Source organism: Bos taurus, chromosome 7 (assembly GCF_002263795.3).
Source record: "Bos taurus isolate L1 Dominette 01449 registration number 42190680 breed Hereford chromosome 7, ARS-UCD2.0, whole genome shotgun sequence".
In the NCBI taxonomy this organism is placed as follows: domain Eukaryota; kingdom Metazoa; phylum Chordata; class Mammalia; order Artiodactyla; family Bovidae; genus Bos; species Bos taurus.
Window position 1 is genome coordinate 90,980,332 of NC_037334.1, and position 25,950 is coordinate 91,006,281.

The 25,950-nt window shown below is 40.0% G+C and overlaps 1 long non-coding RNA gene across 1 annotated transcript in view; it reads left to right on the top strand.

Moving 5' to 3' along the window:
* LOC112447490 (uncharacterized) overlaps positions 1-25,950 on the top strand; it is a 163,906-nt gene that overhangs the window by 90,227 nt on the left and 47,729 nt on the right. Inside the window, exon 2 of the long non-coding RNA XR_003035712.2 lies at positions 10,167-10,420. This is a non-coding gene — a long non-coding RNA (uncharacterized lncRNA). The remainder of the gene's footprint in view (positions 1-10,166; positions 10,421-25,950) is intronic.

Genomic DNA, 25,950 nt, shown 5'->3' on the forward strand with positions numbered 1-25,950 from the left:
CAAAAGCATCAATTCTTCAGCACTCAGCTTTCTTTATAGTTCAATTCTCATATCCATACATGACCACTGGAAAAACCATAGCCTTGACTAGATGGACCTTTGTTGGCAAAATAATGTCTCTGCTTTTTAATATGCTGTCTAGGTTGATCATGCATTGGAGAAGGAAATGGCAACTCACTTCAGTGTTCTTGCCTGGAGAATCCCAGGGACGGGGGAGCCTGGTGGGCTGCCATCTCTGGGGTCGCACAGAGTTGGACATGACTGAAGCGACTTAGCAGCAGCAGCAGCAGGTTGATCATAACTTTCCTTCCAAGGAGTAAGTGTCTTTTAATTTCATTGCTGCAATCACCAAGTACATTAGGTGTTTATTTTAATGTCACTTAACTCCATATCCTGTCTCGAAGGATACAGGTACAGGGTGGTCCTTACCCTGGGCATAGGGGAATCTTGCTTGGGAGCACAGTTGTCGGGATCAAAGATTAGCACCTGATTAGTTGTGCTGGCCTGTGATTGGTGGGGAGGCATGTCATTGGCATGAGAGCCCTGGGAAACAGGGTGCTGTCCAGGAAGTGCGAGTCTGGTCCTGGTTAGATCTTCTTAAGGCATTCAGAGGGAGACACACGAATGGTAAAACAACTCGGAGCACAGAGACACACAGGAAGAAAGCAATGAGTAGACTCCATAAGGTTTCCAAGGCCACCACGTACAAGAGCCAGAGGGTGAAGGAAGAAAAGCACTGTCACCGAGTGAGCAGCAAGAGAAGTAGAAGTTATACGAGCTGCAGTAGAAAGTTGGGCAACCATTAGGAAACTGAAACTCTGATTCAGGACTGAAAGTGGTCTAGGCTGCTAGAAGAAAGCTGCTGAGATTACCTTTTGTCATTATTCTTCCATTCCCGGAGTATCGGTACAGGAAACTAACTTTAACAATAGTAAACTGGGCTTCTCACTCTTCTTCCGACTTAAAAAGTCTAACACATGTAAGAAAGTAGAATGAACTCATCCGATCGCAGAATTTTAGCTCTACAAGACAGCTTAGAGGCGTCTTGCCAAAATACTTTTCTACTTATTTTTATTATGAAGAACTTCATAATAAAAATAAAGCTCCCCCCCGCCTCTTTTTTTTTTTTGCTCTACTAGCTGATCATATACTGTGATCGTGAGCTTCTTAAAGCCACGACATATCTTAAGTGTTTCTTCTGGCTCTGGTACAAAGGCTCTGCTTTTTGAATAGTGAGTCATAGCAAAATCTTATGGCATTTGTTAATTTAGATTTGCTGGCAGAGCTGGTTAATTATAAATAGTTAAAAGAGGGTATATAGTAAAAAAAATGAAGTGGTAAGACTAACCCTCTGCAGTCTATTTTAACACTCTCTCTCCTGCACATTATATGCACACTCATATACACATTCAAATAAAGGAATTCTTAGCCTTGTCGGTTGATTAAGGAGGTTTTATACCCATCAAATTTGGTCCTGGAAAATTCATTGCACAAGGCTAGCATGTGGGGTTCAAAATTGCTTGGGCAATAGGGCACTGACAGTATCCAACTAATTTACAGTTAGGTCTCCACACTTGCTTAAATTCATGGATTAAATGTGAGAAGGGTTTTACATTTGGAACATTTTCTGTTTCAAGGATAAGGAAGGTTAGTATGAAGCTCTGTTCTCCTTTCCTCTAATAATTCACGTGGAATGTTCAGTATCAGTGTCATTTTCTTGAATACCAAAGGCTAAAGATTATTTTGAATAAATCTAAACCTAAATGAAGTCTCTGGGAAATATGACATGTCCGTTAAGCAGACGGTTTCATAGAAGGAGAACAATTAGTTGAATTCAGGGGCATTTCTTCAGTTTTAGTCATCTCTATGAAAGAAGGGCTGTCAAAGTTACATCTGTCACACAAATTTGCTTCGACTTTAGTTTTATATTCCTTTGAGATAAATCCTTCAAAGCCAGAATAAATAATTCTCCAAAATAGCATGTAACAAAGAAAGAATGCTATTTCTAATCTTCATCTGGGTTTTATCTTAGGAGTTATAAAGACGAAGCCTTAGTTTTGGAGTAATCTTGAATTGTGGTCTGCATTGGAGAGTTGTGTTCCTTTTGCTATGAAAGTGTTTAAATTTCCTAGTTGAAAGTGGCTTCAAATGGACTTCTGAGAATTGTGATGATTTATGATACATTAGTTAGGGGTTGGGTTTAGGAGAGAGAGAAACCCAGCAGTTTCCATACTAAGTACTCTTGGAGGAGTGGATGTGTTCAGGACAAAGGCAGATGCAGGATGCATTGTGACCACTCAAGATTACTCTGCTCTTTGTGCCAAATGGGGTGTGTGGATTCTGTGTGACAGCAATTTTTGTCTGAATTCTAGAACAGAGCAAATCAAAGAGAAACTCAAGAAGGTTTGGAGTCCTTATTTGTGTAAAAAGAAAGAAAGAAGAATGAAAGTGATGAGGATCCTGTAAACAGAAAAACTTTATCTTGTGCTGAGAAGAAAAAGACATTTCAAATGTTGAGATGTGTCTTTTTAAAGAACCTAAAATTGTCCTTCCCAAGGCTCAGGGCTGCTAGAATTTGAGAGGAAACCCTAATCCTATTGGAGGAGACAAGATCATCTTCAAAATTCTTTAGGAACCAAACCTTTTTTTTTTTTTTTAAAGAATTAGTTCTAAGGGGCCCAGGGGGCTTATTATGTCTACCACACATGATTTGTTTGTCAGTTTCACTTGATTATCAGAAATCAGTTCATTTTGTGATCAAAGTTTTTTGCTGCTCTTGGCTATCTTGTTCACAACAGGAATCCTGAGTAGTTTTCACTTGGACGGAAAGGGCCATGGTTCTGCTCGCCTTGCTTCGGTCGTACTGTTGAGAGCAGGGACTTCAGACCCTGGGTCTGTCATCCACAAGGATGGCCTCTAGGAAATCCTGCTTCTTCCTGGAAAAATCGCAAAAGCACGCCCATCGGGTGGGGCAGTCAGACAGGCACCAGGATGCACAGATTGGTTAGAAATTAAGAGGCAGATTACAGCACTGTTTCGGCAGGGTACAACCTGTACACAACAGCTCTCCTTCTTCACTTAGAATTTCTGCAGATGGGGTCTCATGCCTTCAGCCTCTGCCTTAAACCCTTATTGGCTTCACACCTGGAGCCACCAGAGGGCGACCCATGTCTCACAATGACCCCCTAGGGCTTAGCTTAGTGCTGAACACAGCGCTCTGAACCCTGTTCAGCTGGCATCTGTGGGTGGCAGCACAAGACCATAACCTCTCTTTAAACAAAAATTAAACCTTTTAAATGGAAATGTACAGATCCCTAGGATCTCACTTAAGATGATTAAGAGTCATTGCAGGCCATCTTATGATAGGTTAAAAAAATATATATATATTATATATATATATATCGGGCTTCATCTTGTGCGATGAATCAAGGCTGAGTGCCCTGTCATATGTTTTAGGCCCAAGGAATCAGCTACTCAGAGAACTCACATATGGCCAGGAACCCTCAGAGGAAGAATTCCTGTAACCACGTTCATTCTGAGTTCCAGCTTCCCTGGAGAAAGTTGGGTGAAGTGTCTGACATTTTATGAAGACAGATTTTCTCAATAGGGTTCACTCGAGGAAGAAATTCTCTGCTGTTATTAGCTTTATTAAGCTTCCTGGACATTTGGGCAAAGAATTCTAGATGCCTTGTAGTCATTTTCTTATTCTATAGCCTCTCCTGAAGTCACACATATTAAGAAACAGTTGGTGACCCAGGCCACAGGAGATGGGTCGTGTTATTTAAACAGTCTTCTATTTGTCACAGGACAAGAGTTAGATCTCTATGGGAGGATTTGCCATCTTGGGATTGAAGGTACTAAGGGTCAGACTAGCCACAAGGATTTAGGAAAAATAATAGTAGACCTCAAAAATCTTTAATGATGAGATCCTGAAATTGCTCAAGATTCTTCTGGACATGTGTGAAAAAAATGCAATTCAAATCACCTCGAGAAGAAAGAAAATGGGATGGTTTTTTTAGCTGGAATAGCTCACAGGCCCAAAGGAACTGCTGGAGGAACCAGGACCTCAGATCTTAGAAGGGACCTCAGTACCGCTGCACTCACGTTCTCTTTCCATCCTACTTTTATCTCTGCCGGGCTCTGATTGGCTTTGTTCCGCACACTAGCCCGTTCAAAAGACGGAAAAGACGCCTGCTGGCAGCCCCAGTCCTGGCTTCCAAACTTAGCAACCTCAGCGGAGTGAGAACTCTTTTCTGCCAAGTCCAGTTCCATGGAAGGACTCTGGTCTTCCTTACGTCCTGTGCTCAAAAGCTCCCCCCAAACACCCTCTCTTGCCAGACAGATGGGGAACTATGGTTTGACCCTCCTGGCCCACGTTTCCTTGAACTTTTCGCTTACCTGTTGGTAGGAGGCACCCTGAGAAGAAAGTGATGAGTCAGAGGGGCCAGGATAGGGTGAGGAGGGCAAGACACTCACTTCAGATACAAAATATAAGATGACATCTAACAACTCAGAAATCAAGATTAAATATGATATTTCAGGAAAGTCAAATTGGCCACCTGTGCCTAAAAGGATTGACTGCCTGTTTTGGCTCATAAAGTTTTATTGGCACCAGGGCTGAGATGGGGGTGGGCCAGAGAGGTAGGGTCGTGTGAAGGCAGGGTCAGCGTCCATCTGTGTTAAAATTGTGATATTTCGTTCAAAAGTCGTCCTGGGAAAACATAAAATGTAAGATGTAAAAGTCACAGAAGTAACTTGTTAGGGTTTAAAAGGCCAGTTTTATACTCTTTTATCCATATATGCCTATCATATGAGGCAGATAGCATTTTTTTTTTTTTAGATTTTGATTTATTTTCCTCCTGTTCTATAGGATAATTGTTTGCCACGCATGCAGCTTGTAGGATCCCAGTTCCTGACCCAGGACTGAACCCTGGCTATGGCAGTGAAAGCCTGGAATCCTAACTACTAGTTAGGGAACTCCCAATATTTTAAAACATTACTCTTTTTTTTTTCTTCTGTTAAAAGCTTTTGGAGAAAGTGGTTTTGCAATGATCCGACCCCCTCCTCACCTGCCTCTTCACCCATCAGCTCTAACACCGACGATGGCACACCCTGACGCCAGGGGAGGTCAGCTGTTTAGAGGAGTGCCTTTTGCCTGGCTTCCTGGTTTGACTGGTTCTGGGCAGCAAGAAAGAGAATCCTGCTTTTCCTTCCCTTTAGATTTTAGCAAATAAGCACCACCTTGCAGTCAAGGCAATCACGGAAAGAAAGGGGCAGGAGGCAAGGCGTGCTACCAGAGGGTCTCTTTGCCACTAATAATGACTGAAAGGACCTTCCTTTGTTTACTTCCACATATTTGAAACCTTGTTTTGCTCTAATAAATAGCACTGTCTTTGGAATGGAGACTGTCATTTATACTTCTGCTTAAAAAACATCATATGTCTGAACTGCTCCATTTACAACTAGGGTCAGGGTTATAAACTGCTGGTGACTACTGAGTGCTCCTACAGGAGGCTTCTCAGTGTTGCATTCTGGTTATAGAGTCGTGTCCTAAAGTAGCTGAAGATCCATTGGAGAGGCAGGTGGGTATTAGTGAAACAAGGTGAGTCATGTCAAGAACCAGTGACTGCTTCAAGCCAGACAAAGGAGACATTGGGAGGAGAGCAGCGTTAAGGAAATTGTCATGAAAGGGGATAGACTTAGGCCTTGAAGACAGGGTGCTCTAAGCAAAGGGAACAGCATCAGTCAAGTTACAGGACCTGGAATACACATGGGATATTTGGAGACTGGTAGAATATTTGACCGGTGTGAATCACCGGTCGTGGATGAAAGTTACCAAAGCAAATTACAACACATTAAACACTTTCTACAGACCAAACTCTGTAGAGCCTTTCATGTATCAGTAAATTTAATCCTTTACTAGCTCATTTCATCAATGAAGAAGCTGAAATTTATACTGGTTATACAATGTTTTCTGGTCACATAGATAATATTGAAGACGTAGGAATAAAATCCAGGTCTGTTTGACTTCAGTTTTCATGTCTTATTAATAACTTCTGCAATATGGTGAAGCTGAGGCTAGGAAGGCAGGAAAGAGACAGGCTGGGGAATCTGCCCTTGGGTTTGCTCAGTCCCTCATGAGGAGGGAGATTGCGACTGCGGTTTTGTGCTTGAGTGTGTTTTTAAAAAGTTTGTGCACATACTGAATACTTGTTTTGAATTACCCATGTTGTATATCCATAACATAAAGTATGGGTAAAGAACATGAAAAGAGCAAACATAGCCTTGATCTTGTATTTTTTGTTTGTTTGTTTGTTTCATGCAGGTAAGAGAGACAAGCCAGTAACCAGAAGCTAAAAGCACTATAAAATTAAGTCTCCTAAAGAACACACAGAGTGGTCGGGTCTTTGTGCGCTTACACAAAAATGGGAGATACTCGTTGAAATAACCTCTAGTTTTCCAAGGCAGCAATTTCTACTTTTATTGGTCTTCCCAGGTGCCTCAGTGATAAAAGAATCTGCCTGCAATGCAGGAGACACGGGTTCAATTCCTGGACCGGAAAGATCCCCTGGAGGAGGGAATGGCAACCCACTCCGGTGTTCTTGCCTGGAGAAGTCCATGGACAGAGGAGCCTGGCGGGCTGCAGTCCATGGTGTCACACAGAGTTGAACACCTGAGTAGGGGCATGGGAAGTCTATTTTTATGCATAATTGGAATAGATTAGTGAGGCAATGGCACCCCACTCCAGTGCTCTTGCCTGGAAAATCCCATGGATGGAGGAGCCTGGTGGGCTGCAGTCCATGGGGTCGTGAAGAGTCGGACACGACTGAGCGACTTCACTTTCACTTTTCACTTTCATGCATTGGAGAAGGAAATGGCAACCCACTCCAGTGCTCTTGCCTGGAGAATCCCAGGGACGGGGGAACCTGGTAGGCTGTAGTCCATGGGGTCACTAAGAGTTGGACACGTCTGGAGTGACTTAGCAGCAGCAGCAGCAGCGAGTGTTGCCACTTACTGCCACTAGATGGCACTGTAAGACTAAAGTTAAATAACTTTTTTCACTCTCTGCTCCCCCCTGCAGCACCCCACCCATTTGTTTTCCAGTGAAAAAATGGATTAAGAAGTAATAAGAAGGCACACATGTTAAGGGGAGGAGGCTTAAAAAAAGAATAGCTTTATCCTAAGTATTATTCTTTATTCTACTGCATTTCCTTTTGGGGAACATTTACTTGCAGAAAAAGTAATTTCCAGTAGGTATTTATTTCGAGTTAATATTTCAAATTAGTTTTGGTTTGAAAATATACTCATTCACTCATAGGTGGGTAGAGCTTTAGACCTAGACTTTGGGTTGTCCTTTTGTGATGGTGTTTTAAATTGTGGTTTTAATAAAAAGAAAGCAGACATAAGACAGTGTCCTGTGACTATTGCTATCCACATTTATGAAAACAGTATATCTTCAGAATGATATGGTGTTGGGGAGATATTCTTTTGACTCTACAGTCTCGGTGAGTTTAACAGAAGATAGCTCAGCACCTTTTATGAATGTCGTTTGACTCAAAGATACCTAGCTTGGCTAAAATTCACACAATTTTATTGTCTAAATTATGTGATGAAGATTTTTTAAAGAGGAAGAAGGCTTTATTTTTTCCCTTCCCTGTTGTAGTCCTTGCTTTAATATGCAGATTTTATTTCAGATAAAATATTTAGGATTTGGGGCTTCTGGCTTCATTTTTAATATTTCAGAATGTTAATATTGTTTTATGATCGCTTCCTTTATTCTGACGGTCTTGTATTTCATCCCGGCTCTGACACATGAGTGCTTTCTGCCTCCTTTCCTCTGCTTGTGATTCTTTCTCTGTTCTTCCTCTCTGGCTCCTGGCAAAGAAGTCCATCTCAAGAAATCTTCTCTGCTGCATTCATGGTGTATGAATGCTTCCTTTTTCTATTTTATTTACTTTTCTGAATTTACTTCCTTATGTAGTCTTATCCTTTTCAGCTGCCTTTTTTTTTTTTTAAGCAACTTTCATTAACCTTAGGTAACAATAAAGAATGTGAAAATAATAGTTTATTTCCCGCATTTTACCTTTCTCATCATTTTTGTGACTATATGACAGCTAAGTAACTGGTTGAGAAACCAATTTAGAAGACCAGTGTCTCCTTTTCATAACATCCAATCTAACACTTCCTTGGACTGATATTCGTTCCCAGTGAAAAGACTGGATAGCTGGATTCATATGGAATTAGCCTTTGTTTCTTTCCATTTCCCACAGTTGCTCAGGGTTTTCACTGTTTCTAGCCAATTTCATCCCACCATTTTCTGCTGCCTTTAGGAGATTTCTTACAGTTCTGAATGTTTGGGATTACACAGGGCATGGGAACAGGGCTTATGTTTCTCAATGCCCGCTATTAAACCGTTTTTTTTTTTTTTTTTTTGCTATCGTGCAAACATAGGTTGAAACCAACACATCTGAGATCTAGGTAGAGGTCTCAAAATTTCTCTTTCTGTGGAGCCTGATTTCTGCCACATGAGGATACACTGTTCTTCTTAGTCCTGCAGACCTCATCTCACCTGCATCAGCTTTTCTTGGATGTGGCCAGTGCTGGCTTGTTAGGGGGCCTGCTGCCTGATTATCTGATCAGCCAGCCCGAAACTTTCATCCTTCTATATTAGGAGGAGATAGCTTTTGAATGTTTCATCAATAATTGAATAACCAATATACAGGGTATATGGGGCACAAGGGGCTTCCCAGATGGCTCTAGTTGTAAAGAACCTGCCTACCAATGCAGGAGACCTAAGAGACGTGAGTTCAATCCCTGGGTCAGAAAGATCCCCTGGAGGAGGGCGTGGCAACCCACTCCAGTATTCTTGCCTGGAGAATCCCATGGATGGAGGAGCCTGGTGGGCTTGGTCCATAGGGTCGCAAAGAGTTGGATATGACTGAAGCAACTTGGCTTGCGCTCTCACACACATAGGTCACAAGAAAAACCAATAATCAAATACCAGTTATCAAATAGTTCCTATGGAGTGCAGCTAGGAAACAGAGAATATGACCCATAGTACACAAAAGAGAAATGATTGAGAAGTCACAAATTTAAGCCCAGGGTTAAGTTTGCTTTAAATATCTTGGAGCAAAACAGACCAGTTGTAACTTTTGTTTGAATGAATCTATCTGGTAGGAACATATGTTGATATGCAGGGGAATCTAGGTCATTGCTACCCAGAGTGTGGTCCGTGGACCACACTGCTGCTAAGTTGCTTCAGTCGTGTGCGACTCTGTGCGACCCCATAGACGGCAGCCCACCAGGCTTCCCGGCAAGTGTTCTTCCAGGCAAGAACACTGGAGTGGGTTGCCATTTCCTTCGCCAATGCATGAAAGTGAAAAGTGAAAGTGAAGTCGCTCAGTCGTGTCCGACTCTAGCGACCTCATGGACTGCAGCCTACCAGTCTCCTCTGTCCATGGGATTTTCTAGGCAAAAGTATTGGAGTGGAGTGTGGTCCACGGACCATCTGCCATCAACCAGGACCTTTCAGAATTATGGACTCTCTTCTGAGTCAGAAGTTGCGGTTTAGCAAGAGCTCCAGGTGATGTGCATGAACATTATAGTGTGACAAATACTGACTCAGGTCCTGATTAGAATGAAGACAGCTTTGTCTTTCTCCAATTCCACCTTGAGATTCCCTGTAAAACAGCTCCAGTGGTTCAAGTATGACTTGAACTTTGTTCTGTCTAAGTCTTTGTCCCCAAATAAAGCGATTTTACACAAAGTCCCCTTCCCCCCACTACATGTGTATTCATTTTCTTTCTTTTTTATAAAGATAATTTGATTTACTGATTTAATTTTGGCCATACCGGGTCTTCATGGCTGTGTGGGCTTTTCCCTAGTTGCAGGAGCGGGGGCGACTCCGGCTGTGGTGCCCGCGTCTCTCCCTGCAGTGGCCTCTCTCGTCTGCGGCTCTCCGGCCCTAGAGCACAGGCTCAAGAGTTGTGGAGCTAGGTTGCTCCAAGGCACGTGGGATCATCCTGGATCGGGGATCAAATCCATGTCTCCTGCGTTGGCAGGTGGATTCTTTGCTGAGCCCCCGAGGAAGGCCTGTATTAATTTTCAGTTGTCTCCCTTGGCCCTTTCAGCTGTGAAATGACTTTCTTTTCTCCTCTTTCTCTCAGGTCTCACCTGGTTTCCCCCTCCCCCTCCTCCCGATTCCAGCTGGTAACAGTTTATGAAGCACGTTGTAGTGTTAATACCGTGTTAAGGTGGTTTCAGCTGCTGGCTCTTGGCGACGTCAGCGTCAGGACTGTTTCACCGTGAACCGTTGCCGGGTAGGGTGAACCTGGGGCCCTGCTGAACGTCTCCCTTCTCACACTGCAGGAAGCCGCACCACTTCTGGCGTCTCTTCCCTGATGGCGGCGTTGCTGGCTGGGTAAGCAATTAGAAGTATTCTGCTTCTGGTCAGATAGGACAGTTTCAAGACTTAGAATTATTTAGTGGGCTTGACATGACATCACTGGGATCCCCTGCTATTTTAAACTTCAGGACAGTTAGGCATTGGAGTTAATGATGGAATAAATATTATAATCTTTATTTTTAACATGTGACATGTAACATTTTAGAATTTATAGCACAGAAAAAAAGAAAATACTTAAAAAAAATTTTTTTTTTCATACCAGCATGTTGTTTAGGATCGTCTTCAACTTCATTAGGGTGTTTCAGTTTGGCAGTTGATGTTTTAGATTTTAGCAGTAATATTTTGTAAACATTAAGTTTTTTTCCAACGTACCATCATATATTGAAAGCATTTTCTTCCTTCTTTTTTCTTCAAGAAACATACATTCTCCAGATCTCCAACTGTGAGAAGAAAGAGGGATTAAAAACACTTTGGTGGCTCAAATCTAATTGAAGCCAGTTTCGCCCACAATGCGGCATACCTAGTCTTTTTTTTTTCCCTCCACAAAAGAGTATGTAGTGTGTAACATGTTAGTCTTTTTTCACACTTATTTTGGTTAATTTAAACATGCAATTTGGTCAATTTTTACTCTTGCTTGCAAGGTTAACTATGGGCCACCACTGCTTATTTCTTTAATATTGACTTAACTCTGACTGCTGTTGGCATTTTTTAAGGTCTATTTCTTTTAATACTACATAATTTAAGGGGAAAAATCAAGACTAATTAGTTGTTAATGAGAAATGCACATAATGAGAAACAAATGTAACATTAATGTCATGTACAATGTATGTCTGTGTGGTTTAAAAGGTAGGAACACAACCATTATTCAAAATTAGGGAATAAAATCATCATCATAATCACTAACAGATGTGTTGTAACTTGTGTCGCAAGTCAAGATTTCTTTGTCAGGACAATGTGTTGCCGCGTTTGATAACATGCGTTTGATAGGATTTGTGAAGGGTTTATGTATTTTTTTTCCCACCAAAATGTTTTAAAATCCAGCTGCCTGGCATTGTGAGAAGATTAGAAAAGACAAGCAAATTCTTTCTCTTCCTCACAACTTTATTGTCCTCTCCTCAGCACAGAGATGCTCCCTGACGTGCTGTTGTCAGGTTGGGTTGTGGCAGCCCGTCACTTTGCCAGGCCTCTGTACACTCATGGTTTGAGCATCCTGTGTGTCCCAACTCCAAGTTTACAAATCACCCACTTATTTCGACAGACTATTACGTTCCGTGCAATGGCTGGAATGTAGCGATGAGAGGACCTCATGTATCCCCAGTGTACCTGACGCTGCTCAGCTGGTCCCCATAATTCTCAGCCTCACGTCCCAGAACTTGCACAGCTGAGCATTCTCTCGGGTTCCAGAAACAGCCTTGCCACTTCAGAGAATTCTCGTTGTTGTTCAGTTGCTAAGTGGTATCTGACTCTGCAACCCCATGGACCCCAGGAAGCATGCTAGGCTTCCCTGTCCTTCACTGTCTCTTGGAGTTTGCTCAAATTTATGTCCATGGAGTCGGTGATGCCATCCAACCATCTCATCCTCTGTCATCCCCTTCTCCCCTGGCCCTCAATCTTTCCCAACATCAGGGTCTTTTCCAGTGACTCAGCTCTTTGCATCAGGTGGCCAAAGTATTGGAGCTTCAGCATCAGCCCTTCCAATGAATACTCCGGACTGATTTCCTTTAAGATTGGCTGGTTGATCGTACAGTCCAAGGGACTCTCAAGAGTCTTCTCCAGCATTGAAGTTTGAAAGCATCAATTCTTTGGCTCTTAGCCTTCTTTATGGTCTAGATGGAGGGAATTCTGAAATATTTTCCTACCCGAAATACAAACCAGAAGGACTATGGTCCTTTGGCTGGTGGTGGTGAAGATGTGAGGATGAGTGTGTGTAGGGCAAAGAAGGCAAGACAGATGGTAAAAGCCATCTAGAAATATCAGCAGGTGTGAAGTTTCAATTCTCAAGCTTTTGAATGGTGTAAACCTAAGTAGGTAAAAGTAAAACAGCAGTTTTCATGGTTCTGCTCATTGACCCATCCAACAGATTTTTATTGTGCCCTCTATGTGTTGGAGCAAAAGTTACAGCAATGAATAAAACACAGAAAGTCTCTGGTCTCATTAGACTTATGGTCTGCTGCTGCTGCTGCTAAGTCACGTCAGTCGTGTCCAACTCTGTGTGACCCCATAGATGGCAGCCCATCGGGCTCCCCCGTCCCTGGGATTCTCCAGGCAAGAGCACTGGAGTGGGTTGCCATTTCCTTCTCCAGTGCATGAAAGTGAAAAGTGAAAGTGGTCGCTCAGTCGTGTCTAACTCTTAGCGACCCCATGGACTGCAGCCCTCCAGGCTCCTCCGTCCATGGGATTTTCCAGGCAAGAGTACTGGAGTGGGGTGCCACTGCCTTCTCCGGGACTTATGGTCTAGTGAAGAATAGCTAATAATATTGAAGCTTACTGATTTGTAAGCACTCTTCTAATAATATGTGATACCTCATTTGATCCTTATAGCAATCCTCATATTGTTCTAATTGAAAAAGTAATAAGACTAAAATGTGACATCACTGATACTAAAAATTAGAATAACACAATAACACATCCTTACAGAGATACCTACTTATTAGAAAAATAGTTTTGATTATTGCAAACAAACATTCAAGCTACTGGAAGAATTATGTAAATATCAGTAAAAGTTAAGAAAACATATATATTATATAAAGAGTTTCCAAAACCATAAAATTAACTCTGACAAAACACAGTTAAAGGGAAAAGCAAGCACTGGAGTATGTGTAGGAGGGTGTTTCACATTTATGTTGGAACCAGTTACTAACTGGCTTCTGATAACAGACCTGTAATTTTCCCCCAAAGTATGATAAGTACATAGACCACTTGCCTCAGAGCCACCTGGAATGTTTGCTGAAATTGCCAATTGGCGAAATTTCTTAGACATAGTGTATACGAGTAGCTGGAGGCACAGCTCAGGAGCCTATTTTCCTCGAAATCCCTATATGATTCTTATATACATTAAAGTTTGAGAAGCACTGATGCAGAAGGTCATTTTCACAGTCTAGTATCTCAGATGGTCTCTATTTGAAATTCTCAAAGAGTTATGCAGTGAGCTGGTGAACATCTGCCTGAAATTCTAATACAGGCACTAATAGTGCGTAATAACCTACAGTTTCCATTAATGTGGAACAAGGGTGTCTGTTCTCTGGCACTATGAAACCTACAGTATTGTTTTGCTTTCTATGTGTGTTATGAACCAGTGGCATAAATCTCAGTTTTTGTCTGACTTTATTTCAGATGTCTGTTATTTCATTTATCATACTCAATGTTTTTAGTTTTTTGTTTGTTTGTTTCCTGTGATTTTATTATATACCCAATCTTCTCTCCAAACGAATTTCTTTAGTTACTTTGAAAATAATTATTTTTGTAAGGGTAAGGACAACTGCTTACTAATCAATCTGTAATCAGGATCATTAAATTATTAAATACACATATGTATGTTTGTCTTTTTATTGGTCAGGGTAAGAGAGGCTGGATTATGATAACAATTAATTTCAAAAATCTCAGTGGCTTGCCACACATGACATTTGTTTCTCAGTTTTGCCACAAGTCTAACATGAGCATGTGGGGCTCTGCTTGTCACTGTCACAGAGGAATGTGGGCTCAAGAAAGCTCTGCTTTGCTGCTGCGCTGAGACATGTGCCTCTTGTAGGAGGTTTGAGGGTTGAAGGGTCCCATGTGGACTTGTAAATGCTTTGGTCTAGAAGGGACATGTACCATTTTCTCTCATAGACCGTGGGGCATAACTGGTTGCCTGGCTTCACCTAATATAACAAGGGGCGGAAAAGTTGGGACAGAGTTTGTAACTTCCATGGGCAGTAATAGTCTTGCTATATTTTTGCTACCTTTAAAATTCCAGTTCAGTTCCATGCCACTTACCATGAACAAAGCAGATGTGGGTTACTGTATTACATTTAACTAGGAAGGAGACAGAAAGAAGACACCTTTGCTATAAGACATTGTTACTTGTACCTTTCCATCTGTGAAAACAAGTTTTATTAAACCCCTGTGTATTTCTTACACAAATAGAAATAATGTGTAATATACAAAAGGAGAAAAATCATGATACAAAAGAGAAACAGGATACTTGATAAAATAAAACCCATGCAATAGTTTTTAATTAAAAAAAATTTTTTTTTAAACAGAACAATGCTAACACAAAAGCATACTGGTCAGGTGCTACAAGAAACTGCATAGAAATTTTTTTTGGCTTAAAATTTTTAATAAGTAAGTTATATGAAAATGCATGTTGCTCCAGCAGAAGTTACAGCAGTGAATAAAACAAACGAAGTGCTTTACATTAAATTTACATTAAAGAGCATAATAATGGTTGACATGTATTCAGGATCACTATTAGTTCTCTTGTTACTCCTTTACAAACATTATCTCTTTTAATCCTTAATAACAATCTTATGAGGTGGTTGGAGTTGACGAGGGAATAGTAAGATAAATTTTGAGGAGATTGGTGCCCTCTCTTTAATTTTGTTTTGCTTTTTAATTCTTGTGTATCATCAGTAGACTTAGAAATATTAGGTTGGACTATCTGGAATGATTATTTTTATAGGCCAAAATGATCAAATATTGTCAGTTTCATGCATTTTAACCTAACAATCAAAATTTCTGAACATAACTTTCGGAACAAAATATTCATCATTATAATCCACTATTATTATATTAGGGCTTCCCAGATGGCTCAGTGGTAAAGAATCCACCTGCCAATGCAGGAGACACAGGAGACCCACGTTTGATCCTTGAGATGGGAAGACCCCCTGGAGGAGGGCATGGCAACTCACTCTGGTTTCTTGTCTGGAGAATCCCATGGACAGAGGAGCCTGGAGGGCTACAGTCCATGGGGTTGCAGAGTCAGGCACAACTGAGCATGCATTATCATGTTAGCATTTATTGAATAGTTCAATATTTTTTATCATTTTTGAATCACGTTTGGTGTGCTAACATTTTGCATGTATTTTTCACTTAATTCTAGATTAGGTTCCTATGGTTTCTGCAAGCAAATTGCCACAAATTTAAAAAGCCCACAAATTTATTATCTTTAAATTCTGGAAGTCAGAAGTCTAAATAGGTTTCACTGGGTTCAGATTAAATTATTGGTAGGATTATGTTCCTTCTGAAGATTCAGGGGAGAATCTGTTCCCGTGCCTTTTTCAAACTCCAGAATCTGTCTGCATTCCCTGACTCGTGGCTTCAGCCTCCATCTTTAAAAGCCAGTGACCACACCACCTGACCTCTGATGTCAGGGTCACAGCTCTTTCCCTGACTCCAAAGGACACTGTAATTACACTGGATTCACCATGCTAATATAAAATAATCTCCCCATCTCAAGGTCCTTAATTTAATTGCATCTGCAGAGTCCCTTTGTCACATAAGGTAACAAAGTCCCACGTTGCTGGGATAAGAATGGGACTACTTCAGGAGTCATTATCCATGCCCACCACATGTGGCATTATAAAGCACATTTTTGCAGCTTTTGTAGAACTACTTTTTGAGTGCACTGATGTAACTGAACATTCTTAACATAAATATTTACAGAAAAAATTCCTCAATGTTAGTAAGATATAAGTAATAAATCACCTTTCCTTTTATTTCTACGACTGCCGGGAAACTCGGCCTAAATTATACTCGGTCACTGAACAACTTCTTTTCTCCTTTTCTGTGAATTCATGTTTATTTTTCTTTATGAAACATATATATGCATGTTTCAAATTATTTAAGAAACATGACCAGGTTGTATATTTTCAGTAAGTAATACCAAAATCATCTCTAAGCTACCAAATACAGCTTCTTGGTGAGTGGTTTCAGGATAATGATTTCTAAACCTGATGAATTTAGGAAGGGAAAGGTCTTACAACTCTCTTTTGTAATAATAATATTGTTTTATTCCTCAAAGGCATCCATGGACAGAAACTCGTATTGGCAACGTGACTGTACTTCTTCAGGGGGTTGATGGTAGGGCCGTGTCTACAATTCCACTTGTCATTCCTGTGACTTGCTCTGCCTGATGCTGAGATAGGAGGTGTCTAAGTGAATAATTCTGGACAGATAGAACTTAATGAGGGATCTGAATTGCCCAGTGGCCTGAGGTCCTGGGGTCATCTTCCAGGATGGTGGGTATGCACATGGTCAGAGATTTTGAGCAGAACTTTCCAGTCTGGCATGCCATCACATAAACTAGAGTGTGTCTTTAACCCTGAAGTACTAGTCAATGGAAATCTTGTTATCAGTTCTCAGACAGAATGCCTGCCACACAGTAAATGCTTCATAACTATTGTTGAATTACCAAGAACAAATTTTGAATAGTGCACACCTTTGGAAGTGTGTTTTCTAGTACTAAAAGCAAGATTCAGAGTCTGGTTGTTTGTAGAACTGGTGGCGTCATGATGCCTTGGGATATTTCTTTGTAAAGCTAACATAGTGTGAGGGCTTTTGATGGTGAAATGAGTGACTGAAATGGGAAATAGGAGCGTTATCGTTCATAGAGTCATGGTGAGAGGAGGCCAAGTTGATGAGGACAGCAGAGATAGCAGGGTGAAACCTGTTTCTCTGACTGGTTTAAGGAACTGGCTCCCAGCCCCCGGGAGAGAAGCTGAAGGAAGAGCCATGGTACCTTGGGCAGAAGCAAGGCTGATGGGCCCCCGGGAAAGAAGTGTGCCACACACCTCTGAGGACAGAGTTATCCTGTCCTTTGCTGAGCTGTTGTTGTTCAGTTGCTCAGTCGTGTCCGACTCTTTGCGACCCCATGGACAGCACCAGGCCAGGCTTCCCTGTCCATCACCATCTCCCCGAGTTTGCTCAAACTCATGTCCACTGAGCCAGTGAGGCCATCCAATGATCTCATCCTCTGTCACCCCCTTCTCTGGGTTGATCTGTGGATCCCATGTTCGCCTGGTGCCGTGAGGGTCTTGGCTGCCATGTGTGTGAGAACCCTGCTCATTTCACAGATGGCATGGCCGGCTAACACGGTACCTCAGAAACAAATCAGCTTGTTCCCGGGCACCTGTGTGTTACCTCTGGTGATTCTCAGACATTACTGGGGAGGATTTTGAGTGGGTCTTTGTATTCAAGGGCACACTGACTCCCTACACTTGAGTTTGTCTTTGGGAGGAAGCTGTTGGTGTCTCTCTTTCCCCTTAAGCTGTTAGAGAAGTTTTAAAGGAGAAACTGGGTTTTCATGCCCTATTTCCCTTTCTCTTGGGAAGGAGCCTGGTTGCAGGCAGTACAGATCCTGCTGGGCAGTTAGAAGGGCCTGTCTCCCATAGACAAGCCTGTGGTTTTCCTCCACTACTTGTGACTTGGTGGGGGTGTGTATAGTGCAGGGTTGACATTAAAAAGTCCCACAGACCCGCAGCCATGGGTCACGTTCTCCCGTCATATTTCTACTGCTAGTAAAGATGATATTTTGGACTCCCATCTTCAGTTCAGTTCAGTTCAGTTCAGTCGCTCAGTCATGTCCGATTCTTTGCAATGCCATGAATCGCAGCACGCCAGGCTTCCCTGTCCATCACCAACTCCCAGAGTTCACTCAGACTCATGTCATCAAGTCAGTGATGCCATCCAGCCATCTCATCCTCTGTCGTCCCCTTCTCCTCTTGCCCCTAATCCCTCCCAGCATCAGAGTCCTCTCCAATGAGTCAACTCTTCGCATGAGGTGGCCAAAGTACTGGAGTTTCAGCTTTAGCATCATTCCTTCCAAAGAAATCCCAGGGCTGATCTCCTTCAGAATGGACTGGTTGGATCTCCTTGTAGTTCAAGGGACTCTCAAGAGTCTTCTCCAACACCACAGTTCAAAAGCATCAATTCTTCGGTGCTCAGCCTTCTTCACAGTCCAACTCTCACATCCATACATGACCACAGGAAAAACCATAGCCTTGACTAGATGAACCTTTGTTGGCAAAGTAATGTCTCTGCTTTTGAATATGCTATCTAGGTTGGTCATAACTTTCCTTCCAAGGAGTAAGCGTCATTTAATTTCAAGGCTGCGGTCACCATCTTACTCTGGCTTTATTTCGCAAATGTTTCAGGACACAGGTAGAAACTGTAACAACCAAGAGTGCGAGATACATAATTCACATGCAAAAATCCATTGCCTTCCTATACACCAGTGTTTCTTTCTTTTTTTTTTTTTTATACACCAGTGTTTCTTAACTGAGGGCAATCTCAGCCTCTCCCCCGTGTGAGAGGCAGTGTCTGAGGACAGTCTGGCTTGTCATGACTGGGGAAGGTAGTGCTGCTGGCATCTAGTGGGTGGTGGTCAGAGATCTGCAAATATCTTACAATGCGCTGGAAAGCTCCCACAGCAAAGAATTACTGGGCCCAAGATATGAATAGTGCAGTGTCAAGTTTGAGAGACCCTTATAGACACAAGTAGCAACTTGCTAGGAGATATAATGAAAAAATTCCATTTAGCAGAAATTCCATATCTGCTAAAAATTTAATTTTCATCTAGAGAAATCTCTGGCAACAACAACAACAAAATGGAAGAATCGTTAGGGACAAACCTAACAATAAATGTGCCAGATCAAAACTATATCCTTTTCTTCTACCAGTAAACAAAAATAAACTTAAAATGGATTGTATTTCAAAGTAAAAAGACTTATATAGGGTCCTACTAAAATCTGGATTTAGGGAATGATTTCCCAAGTATGATTTCAAGTAAAGATGAATTAAAGAAAAAATTTGAAAAGTTTGACTATATAAACATTTATTTTTTGTTTCAAAAATAATACCACAAGCAAAATCAAAAGTCTAAAATTCCTAAAACATGAAGAACCTTTCAAAATTGAGAGAAGAAAGACAAAAATCCCATAGAAAAATAGGCAAAAATGCATTGAGACAACTTATAAAAAATTTGCAGCAGGTGCATGCTTATGATGTCAAGTTTATTTCATAACACCTTAGTACGTTCAAGTTAAATTTCTCTTCTCATATATACTCTTCCAGATATGCTCTGTCTTTTGCTCCCTATTTTAATTTGTATAATCCCTATGTACTCCATAAACTAGAAACCTTGAGATCTTTTTTTTTAATTTTTTTCACTCATTGTCCACATAAATCTAGGATTCTAAGTATTCTTGAACTTGTATCTTTTATTTCTGTGGCCACTGGTATTGCAATAGTTTAGGTTGTCATATGCCTGAGTTAATGATGAGTTTTTAACATTGAAAGCAATTATCTAAACTCATAATATGAATAATTCATATTATTCATTCATATTCTAAATTCATAATATTATCTAATTTACAGTCTGTGCTATATTAAATGTAATTATAGGTAATATTTTTCCTTTAAAAATTTATGAAATATTATCTTATTGCTACCAGATAGAAAAATCTAAGCATGTAAAAGAAAAGTGAATGATTTCCTTATGAATTTATGTTTTCACTTTGCTGAAATCAACCACATGAATAGCAGAGTACATGACATTCTCCACCTGTCTTCATGTACATAAAAAGGTATCAAATATGTGTAAACGTAAACAGGTTTTTAAATAAGAAAATACTACTGTACATATTAAAAATTAAGACACTTGTTCCTTGGAAGAAAAGCTATGACAAACCTAGACAGTGTATTAAAAAGCAGAGACATTACTTTGCCGACAAAGGCCTGTCTAGTCAGAGCCATGGTTTTTCCAGTAGTCATATATGGATGTGAGAGTTGGACCATGATGAAGGCTGAGCACTGAAGAATTGATGCTTTTGAACTGTGGTGTTGGAGAAGACTCTTGAGATTCCCTTGGACTGCAAGAAGATCCAACCAGTCCATCCTAAAGGAAATCAGTCTTGAATATTCATTGGAAGGACTGATGCTGAAGCTGAAACTCCAGTACTTTGGCCACCTGATGTGAAGAGTCAACACATTAGACAAGACCCTGATGCTGGGTAAAATTGGAGGCAGGAGAGGGGACGACAGAGGGTGAGATGGTTGGATGGCATCATCAACTCAATGGACTCATGGTTTTGAGCAAACTCCGGGAGATGGTGAAGGACAGCAAGGCCTGGCATCCTGCAGTCAATGGTGTTGCAAAGAGACACAACTGAGTGACTGAACAAAAACCACAACTGTACATGTTATTATATGTTTGTTTTTTTTTACTTGAATTAACTTAATTAAATTTTTTTTAATAGAGCAGTATGTTCAGTCACAAACTCCCAATCTAGCCCTCCCCCTCTTCCTCCCTTATAAACATAAATTCTTTATCTAAGAGACTTTGCTTTTTAAAATAGGCCTCCAGATTAATAGAAAACATTTTTTATTGCCTGGTGTTGTATATTTCACAATGAACATACTATATTTTCATCATCTTCCTGTACATAATAATCAAATTTATTTCAGTTTTCCTTTGACACATAAAAATCTTTGTACGTATATCCCTATATTCTAATGCTTTTAATAATGTAAAAAATATTTCACATAGTGAGATTTCTGTTTTTAAGGACATTCAGCATCTTGGTTTTAACTTTAATTTCCCCGAATGTTAGTGAGATTGTACATCATTTCATTTATTTGTTTGCAGTTTGGATATGTGCTCCCTAAGCTTGCCCACTTTTACGTTCTCTCTCTGTCTTCTATCCATCTGTATGTGTACTTTCCATTCTCCTGGGCTAGGAATGGACGAGTTGGCCAGTTCTCAGTCCTCTATGATTTATTGGGAAGAAGAATCTCTGTTCTGAGATTTCTAAGGTGCAAAGGAACAGTCCTTTCATTACAGAAACTGGGAACAGTTTTCTCATGATCTAGCTTTCTTCCAGGACAACTGAGCCTGGTGGGGTTGTGCTGTTGGCCCAAGGATTCCATGTATAAGGTTCTCCAGAGAAACTTTGTCTTGGTTTTGATGGGTCAGTGGGTTCTGTTGACTTTTGCTAGCTGTACCCTTTTAGAAAGCCAATAAATTTCAGTTTTCTGCCTTGGGCTTTAAAGAGAAGCTATTTTTGTGTGTAATTCCCACCCTGCCCCCGCCACCCCCTGCCACCCCTGCCTCCCCTGGGTCTCATCTGCCTCTGGGAGAAAAGCTCTGGTGATATCCTTGGAGATTCAAGTAGAACTTAGGACTGTAGGCACATCCCCTAGTCTCTGTCACCATGCTGGAGTGGTTGTTGACTTACTCCTGAGGGACCATGGAAGGCAGAGGTATTGCTGAGACCTCTCAGCTTCTCTGTGTTCAGGTTTTATTACTAAATTATAGATTTGCTTGACTAACCAGACATTTTTTGACTTGTGATTCTGAAATTATTTTCCCAAGGAAATGCTTCTCAGTTTGGGATTATCTAACCCTTAGGGTTATGTAGACAGCATTGTGTAGCAATTAAGAACCAGAAATTTTGGAAAGAAATACATTTCAGGTCCTAGTTATTTACTTGTTAACAGGGCTTCCATTTATTTAGTATAAGCATGGTGATTATTACATTGTAGGATCATTTTAAAAAGTAGCAATTAAGTGAAGAAAAAGTTAAAGTGCTTAGTGAAGTGTCTGACATGTAAAGACCTAATAAATAGAAACTAAGTAGGAATATTTATGATTGAATCTGTTGGTGTGTATGCATATCCTTGAGTTAATCTTTTGGTTCTGGTAAGTCTAACTACTGTGAATTCCCTCTACTGATCAGTCTCCACCTTTGCTGTTCTAGCAAACATCTCTCCGTGTCATTCCTTTATATGTTTCAAAAGTTTGCCAAGTAGTTTAGTCCTTTTTCATCTGTATTTAGTGGTCAGATTTCCTTCACTTAAAGAATTTTACTTAGAATGCATTCAAAATGAAAAGCACATTCCTGTGGGCTTTGTGAAAATCAGTATTTTACTTGTGTGCTGCTTTTGGGGGAATCTTAAGCATCATTTTTGAAACTATTTTTAATGTGTTAAAATTGGTTTAATATAAATAATGGCAGAGGCAGACAACTTTCAGAATTGAATGCTAATAAATTTTTTTGCCTTCTTCAGTAAAGGTTTCAGGTGAAACTTAAGTTTAAAGTAAAGTCTTCGGCAGCCTCAGGCTCTGCAAAAAACAGCTCCAGCAACAAATCAAAGAATGATGTTTATGTTCTTCTTATAGAAAGATCATTACCAATTGATCTTTTCAGCAAAACCTACACACATGAATAGCTGTAGAATAATTGAAGTGGAATCAGTATGTTTTTTTTTTGAAAGTGACCAACAATGTTATGTGATGTAACTAACCCTTTGAAAGCCTTCTCTCTGGAACATGTGAACATGCTGAAATTTATTTTGATTACGTATTGTTAAAAATTCCTGTTGGGCTTTTTGTCTTGGAAATTCTGTTATTTTTCATTGTATTTCAGGAAATGTGCCTATAGTGGCCATCCATGATTCTCGTGTAAGGCAGTTGACTTTAGAGAGTTTAGAGAGAAGGAGTTGGGCATCCATTCATTCAGTGAGCACTGACTCACTGCTAGGACCTGTGCTCAGTTCCGAAGCTGCAGTGAAGGTAAACAAAAATGGACATGATCTTCTTGGAGTCCTAGCCTGGGGGAGAAGACAGATGTTGCATTTTAAGAGTAATTAATTACAGTTGTGAGAAATGCCATGAAGGAAAAGTGTAGTTAAAACAAGCAGGGTGACAGAGTATTGTTGCCTTAACAGGCAGATCTTACACTATAAATTTCACACCAACCCTTCCTGAGAGATGATATCTGGGAGTTTTAGATGTGACACTTGTAACTGGACAAGGGAACAGGAAGGAAGCTAGAACATGAGAAAACTGTTCCCAGTTTCTGTAACGAAAGGACTGTCCCTTTGCACCTTAAAAATCTCAGAACAGAGATTCTTCTTCCCAATAAATCATAGAGGACTGAGAGTTGGCTTCATGGATATTTTCTGTAAAATGTTAAGAGAATGTTACCACTCAAGTTCCTTCTTTTCACTTGAGGCTCTCAAAGCAAATAGAAAAGGAGGCATAATTTGTGTGTCCTAAGTGACTAGGAAAAATCAGCATTTTCATGATTATTTGAAATAGTTTCACTTGAAAAAAGTCTTTAGGTGGTTAGCGAACTTGTTAAAAAAAAAAGTGATACAGAAAGTACTGTTTCTTTGGTATTTACTAGGGGAAATGGTCAATTTCATGAATACCTTTTTAATTATGTACCTTAATGCAATACAAAGCCTTTAAATTAGATTTTATAACATCTGCCTGTTAAGACAGTATTCAGTTAAATGGAAAAATACTTCAAAGTCATGTCAGGCATATGAGGGTGAACTATTTTATATGTATACAAACTTTTGATTCATGTAATATCCTCTCTAAATGTAGAGATGATTCACAAAGTAGAAAAGACTGACACAAAATACAGGAAAGGAGAAGAAAACTGCTTTCAGGTGCAGAGTAGTGAATGCATAATCCAACCGTTAAAAAGAATAAATTTATGACCAGCTGATCAGTTAACATTATTTGTGACTTCCTGTGTTTAAATGGTACAGCTAATTCCATTCTCTTTCATGATCCACAAACATTCATTTGCTGATGAGAATTAAAGTGACACACTCAGTAAATGGGTCTAAAAACCAACTAATAAAAGTGGAAGTTGTGAATAGTGGCCTCTCAGTGTCAGTTCCAGACTTCACACGACACCAAGCTTGCTTCCCAGAAATCTAGTCCATTGGTATTCATTTGGTATTGGACATTAGTTATTTACTTATAAAATATGTTCTCATTACAAAGGTCTGTGAGTGCAGTTGCATTAATTATTCATCCTAAGATTCTCAAACATGTTGGAGGTTCCGAAAGGTAATTTCAACTACTGATGGGAAACGTTCCACATGAGAGCCCATCAGCAAGGTTTCAGGAAGTGGGTCATGGATTTGGAAGGTCACAACCAGTCAGGCACTTTTACCATCTCCCGTAAAGTTCTCTGCCATTTAGAAAGATAGAAGAAATAATTAGGAAATTAGATATACTTTTTTCCCCTGAAAAATCAATATATTAAAATCTGTTGAAATACATACATTTGTATCTTATTTACATCCTTTTCCTCCCCAACCACAGTCCCTTGAGTGACTAGAGAGTAAGAATTACAACATCATGAGATTGTAGAAATGAGGTTTGTTTTACTGTATTTATGTTTTAATGGAGTAAGAGTGAACCACACGTTGAAGACAGACTATATCAATGTAGAAATCTAGGCATGAAGATGGAAAAATTAGAAGATTGTTAATTCATTTTACAAAATGTTTTATTTTTTCAGTGTTTAATATTTTCCATGGTTTTTGTCTTAAATACTAAGCTCTCAATGCCTTAAAATGATTTATCTTTTAAAATTTAGTTTTAGTTACTCTAAAACATTCTAAAAATATTAGTCATTAATTTCACATATACACAAACATATTATACAAAGTATAACTATATATCATTGTTAAAAAAAACCAAGCTGTACGTACCTATAGTCAGAAAAATGTGGAAGTGTCCCTTCATTATTCCCCTACCTCCATTCTTCTTCTGAGAGAGAACACTGTCAATAATTTTATGAGCTTCTTTCCTATCCTTTCCCTCTTAATTTGCTAATAGGAGTATACACACATACACATATATTCATATATTTCTCCTTGACTTGTAAAAATGGGATAAAGTACTTTAAAAATTAAATTTATTAGAAATATTAGGATAAATAGTCTCATATGAAGTAAAATGTCAGAGAAAGACATCGCTTATATGTGGAATCTAGAAAACAAAACAAATATATATAGATGTGTGTATATGTACATATGTATATATAACAGACTCACAGATAAAAAGAAGAAACTGGTAGTTACCAGTGAAGAGGGGAGAGGAGATAGGGGTATGGGACTAAGATATACAAACTACTATGTATAAAATAAATAAGCAACAAGGATATATTGTATAGCACAGGAAAATATATCCATTGTTTGGAAATAACCTTAAATGGAGTATAATCTATAAAAATATTGAATCGCTATGTTGTACACTTGAAGCTAATATAAATTAACTATACTTCAAATAAAAAAAAGATGAAGAGTTTAATGTTTTGAACACATACAAAAAATGAATAAAAAAAGTTTATATTTTATTCTTTTTCTTGGAAGTGATATATTTAGTATTTGTTAGAGTTTCACCGGAGAAGGCAATGGCACCCCACTCCAGCACTCTTGCCTGGCAAATCCCATGGACGGAGGAACCTGGAAGGCTGCAGTCCATGGGGTCGCGAAGAGTCGGACACGACTGAGCAACTTCCCTTTCACTTTTCACTTTTCTGCATTGGAGAAGGAAATGGCAACCCACTCCAGTGTTCTTGCCTGGAGAATTCCAGGAACGGGGGAGCCTGGTGGGCTGCCGTCTATGGGGTCGCACAGAGTCAGACACGACTGAAGCGACTTAGCAGCAGCAGCAGCAGGGTTTCACCTAGAAAAAAAGTCTCTCATATGAAGCTCTGTCTATTTTTATAGTCATTATTAATGCATTCTGTTTTCTT